This window comes from Sinocyclocheilus rhinocerous, unplaced genomic scaffold (genome assembly GCF_001515625.1).
Source record: "Sinocyclocheilus rhinocerous isolate Xijiao unplaced genomic scaffold, SAMN03320098_v1.1 scaffold585, whole genome shotgun sequence".
NCBI classification, from domain to species: Eukaryota; Metazoa; Chordata; class Actinopteri; order Cypriniformes; family Cyprinidae; genus Sinocyclocheilus; species Sinocyclocheilus rhinocerous.
Genome location: NW_015630024.1, coordinates 1,540,608 through 1,545,613, shown reverse-complemented (window position 1 = coordinate 1,545,613; position 5,006 = coordinate 1,540,608). Strand labels below are relative to the sequence as shown.

General features: G+C 36.6%; 1 pseudogene; it reads left to right on the top strand.

Annotated features, from left to right (window-relative positions):
* The window catches only part of LOC107739699 (patatin-like phospholipase domain-containing protein 7), a 32,883-nt pseudogene that overhangs the window by 22,912 nt on the left and 4,965 nt on the right, over window positions 1-5,006 (top strand).

The window sequence follows — 5,006 nt, the reverse complement described above, 5'->3', positions numbered from 1 at the left end:
GAAGTCTCTTAAGCTCACCAAAGCTGCATTTATTTAATCAAAAATTACAACATGCATATTGTCAAATATTATTACAATTTTTAAAAAAAAGTTAAAATGTATTTTTAAAATAACAATTGGAAAATAACTGTTTCTATTTTATATTTTTAAATATATTATTTATTTACTTTTTTTGTCATAGCAAAGCTGAATTTTTAGCAGGCATTACTCCAGTCTTCAGTGTCACACGATCCTTCAGAAATCATTCTAATATGTTGATTTGGTGCTTAAAAAACATTTATAATAATTAATAATTAACATTATTATTATAAATGTTAAAAACGGTTGTTCTACTTAATATTTTTGTGAAAACAGTTCAAAAGTACAGACACACAGGGATACTATCCACTGTAAACACTCCATATGCTTTGAAGAATTTCTCAGTTGACCTGAGGGAACTACAGTAGATCCATAAACGTCCCTCTAACCCAGCATGAGATCTTCCTTCCTCCCTGTTGCTGATGTTTGTTTCTGTTGTGGTTTGAGTTTGGTGTTTTCTGTTTAAGTTTAATTAAAAAAACTTTTAAGTGCTGATACTGGCCTGCTTTCTGTCATGAATATTGACAAGCTCCCATCCGTCACATGTTTATTGGACAGTTTAACAGAAATAGATCCACAGAGACAAGGATCCGGCACACATTCATCAGTAGCTAGAACAGGACTCCAGACTGTAATGCTTACACATTTGCAAAAAAATAGGATCTGTATAAAATCTAGTCCTCATTAGAAACTCAGACTTTGTAGCAATGTCTTTGTTAAATTTCACATGGTGTTAGATTAAGCAATATTTGTGTTTTAGAGTGCATGTCATCATTGCATACACTAACAAGTACAAAATAAATCTAGAAAATAATGGAGATGTATATAATATATATTTCACATTTGAGTGCATCTACTTAAAATGTTTTAGAAAATCTCTATCCAGTAGTCACAAATGCTTAAAAGTCATGGATATCCATTGGTCAAAAGGTGTGGAAACCTGCAGCTCTTCACGTTTTCCATAAATTAACAACTAAAGTTATATGAATCCTCAATATATCACATTAGTCATTGCAGTCTTATCTGTAGTCTCACTATCCAACTTAATCTTGGATGAATATACTCAATTCTAACCTGACTCTTCGACTTTGACATGTTCATAATGGCATAAGTTTAACAATTTGGTTATCTACATTTTTAGATATAGGGAACAAATCAGTTTATTTGCAGATACCATGAGAAATAGCTGAAAATAGTCTCTCTCTCTACTCCAGTGTGCATGAATACAGGTTGTCGAGTTGGCTGGGTCAGCAGGAAGACATCCACCGCATAGTCCTATATCAGACAGATGTGTCACTCACCCCATGGACTCAGCGCTGCATCAGACAGGCCGATTGCATCATCATCGTGGGACTGGGAGAGCAGGACCCAGCCGTGGGAGAGGTATGATGGTGTTACATCATCACAGAGTGAAAAACGCTTCCATGAACTGGTGCTAAACTTCACAAACCAAGATTCAGAGTTGTGGCTACTTCCACTGGAAATAGAAGAATCTTCAATATAAAGGCTCTTCCGACTCAAACGAAATGGGTTCAAGGCCTGTAATTTATCATTCGCTCAGGATGGCAGTACCTTTTATAGGTTGAGCCCAAAAAATATTAAGTTGTTTGAACCATAACACACTGAGCTAAAAATGACCCCTACTCTTCTGTACTGTAAGTCACCGCTGAACTGCTCTGATCACACGCAGGAATAAACCATGTTGCCGGGACTCCAGTTGAACTGCAGGACTTACTCAGTTCTTTTCCTAGGGAGCGAGAGATTAATCACTTGCGTGCGGGAGGGAGAGCGGTTTTCGATATCCAGGGGTTTCGACGGTCAGGCCTGTGCATTTGAAGTTGGATCAGAGGTCTGGGGTAGAGCAACATCCCTATTGATCATAAATCCTGCAGGCTTTAAAGGGTACGACCATTATAGCACTGCTCTTTAAATCAGGGACTCAAAGCTCATATGTTTTAATCAAGTCTGAAATGGGTAATTGTACTCGCATTAAAAGAATTGAGAGAGGACATGGGTGTTCTCTTAAACGCACACTGGCCCGTCCCAATCAATAATTATTCTTTAGAACAAAATGACCTTCTGAAAGAAATGGATATATTTCTATTACATTTATGGATTAGGTCTGCATTCAGTGCGTTCCATTAAAGAAAATTATTTTATTATCATAATGCATTTGGACAGAGTGTTGTCTAGTTTTGAAAGGATGATATTCAGACGTCTCTTTGTCTGTCTCTTTGTCTCTCAGTTGGAACGTATGTTAGAGGGGAGTGCGGTGAGAGCGCAGAAACAGCTGGTGTTGTTGCACCGCGAGGACGGCCCTCCTCCCAAAGGAACAGCCGAATGGCTCAACATGCGGAGCTGGATCTCCAGGCACCTTCACCTGTCCTGCCCCCGCAGGGTCTTCTCCAGAAGGAGCCTGCCAAAATTGGTGCAGCACTCAATATTACATCATGGTTTCACTGAAATAACTGTATCACCCCATTTTATTTTATTTTATTTATTTATTACATTTTATACACCATTTCTCCGCAGACCCACTTGAGTGAAGAAAAAAAATGACTGTCACATTTTAAATTATACATTTGTTAGCAATCTATGTATTTCAGACATTCTTGATATTCCTGTCAAGTTTCCCAAGCTGCTACTTGTGTGTCCTTGAGCTCCAATGACTTGTGTCATGGCAAATCTTAGTCTTGTTCAGGATATAACAAGAAAAGAAACCACAAAGTAAAACCAATTACAGACAAATCTTTAACAAAGACCTTGAAGAAATAAAACTGGCCTCTTTTCCATCTGCTTCATAGCTTAGATGGGAATCAAGACAATTAAAATTTTTATGAATGACAACAAAACAATGTTATCAATAAAATTACACTGTTCTAGCTTAAGTTCTTAATAAATGTTTTTTTCCAATAGTAACTATCACCTTGAGTTGTGTTTGCAGCTCTATTAATGGTTTGAGAATGTCTGACTCGAGACCAAGGTCATGTGAGATTGATTTCATATGACCGGTAGGTCACAGTATTCTTTGGTGAGATTGGCGAATGGAGAGCATTTCCAATTCCAGGATCCACCAATGATGATAATTTTTTATTATAAAAAGGAATTCTGTAGTAATTGCCATTTTTAGTAATAATATATATTTTTTTTTTCCCGACTTTTCAAAACTTGTTATTCTTCAGTCAGTTACTGAAATACATAGATTGGTCTAATTTGAATCTGAAGAGTACAATTGCAGATTTATTAACTACTAGTTGGTCAGACTTGGATTTGAGACTTTAGTCTTTGCAACTTTACAGATCTTCTTTATGCACCAAGAGCTTGTAACACTTCAAAGAGAAAGGAAAAATTGAAATCGCATCATATGACCCCTTTAAGACAGTCTTAACATAGTGACGAAGCTCATATAACCAGCCCCTGATTTTTGGCATAGTATTGTTTTAAGTTTCTGTGTCATTTGTGTTTACAGAGAGAAATGTATCAGCGTGTGTTCCAGAAATCCGCCGATCGCCACTCTGATTTCTCGCGTCTGGCCCGTGTTCTTACGGGCAATGCCATTGCGCTGGTGCTGGGTGGCGGAGGAGCCAGGTATTCACTTTTTACACACTTTTTACAAAAATAAAACTATGAAAGTGAAGAAAAAATACCTCCACTATTTTGAATGCAGTTCCTCACTCCCACTCTTGTTGACACTACTGTGGCATTTTCCGTTAAAAGCCCTTTACCACCCCCTCTCAGGCTTTGTTTGACCTCTTTCCTCTGTTGCTCTCTTTCTGTCAATTTAAATTTTTTCTGACAGCTTCTGTTTGTCTATTCTGTCTTTTTCGTGGTTGGCAGGAGGTGTTTAAAGGTTGGTTGCTGTTTTCTCCCTTCTTTCCTTTTGTGTAGTAACGTGATTTGATTCTGCGTACAGTTTTAACTCAGCTCAGTTTCCTTTAGGGTAGAAAACCCCTATAGTGCTGTTCAAAAAGAGAACAACACAATGCTAGTTTCAAGTTGTCGATTTAATCAAGCCATATTTAGGCTTCGTAATTCTTTTGGACCAATAGAACAGAACAAGAAAGGTTTTGTATTGATTGACCTTGTATCACTGGGTTTATTTGCCCCCTCACTCCCTCCTTCACATCTTCCTTCTTTCAGGGGCTGTTCTCAGGTGGGCATCATTCGAGCATTGAGTGAGGCGGGAATCCCCATTGATCTGGTGGGCGGCAACTCTATCGGATCTATGATGGGCGCGCTGTATGCAGAGGACCGCAGTTACAGCAGGATGAAGATCAGAGCCAGAGAGTGGGCAATGGTGAGAAACCACTCTAATGTAAAACACTCAAAATCCTGAGAATGAACCTTGTGCTACTTTAAAATGCAATCTAGTGCTTACCAAAAAATATAAACCAAGCACATGTTTTCTTTTCATTTTTTTCTATTCCCTTTTCAATATTCTTTATCCTTTTTTCCTTTTTATTTCTTTTGTATTGTTCTGTTCCTTTTTCCATTTCAGATTTCCCCTCCTTTTCTTTTCTTCATTCATATTCTTTTTTTATTCTTTTTTTAATTTCCTTTACTTTTATTATTTTTTCCCTATTCTTTTTTTTTTTATTTTATTTTTCCTTTTCTTTCCCTTTTCCTATTCTTTATCCTTTTTTCCAGTCTTTTTTCTGTTTTGTTTTACTACTCATTTTTAATTCAGTTGCTCATTTACTTTTTGCCCATTTCTACTTACCCATTTCTTTCTTTTCTATTTTCGATTCATTTTTCCCTTTCTTTTCGTCACATCTTTTTAATTCCTTTTCCTATTCTTTTTTTTATTTATTTTCCTTTTTCTATTCTTTTTTTATTTTCCTTTTATTTTCATTTCCTTTCCTGTTTCCTTTTTTTTTTCATATTTTACTATTCTTTTTCTTGTTCCCTTTCCTTTTCCTTTTTCTTTT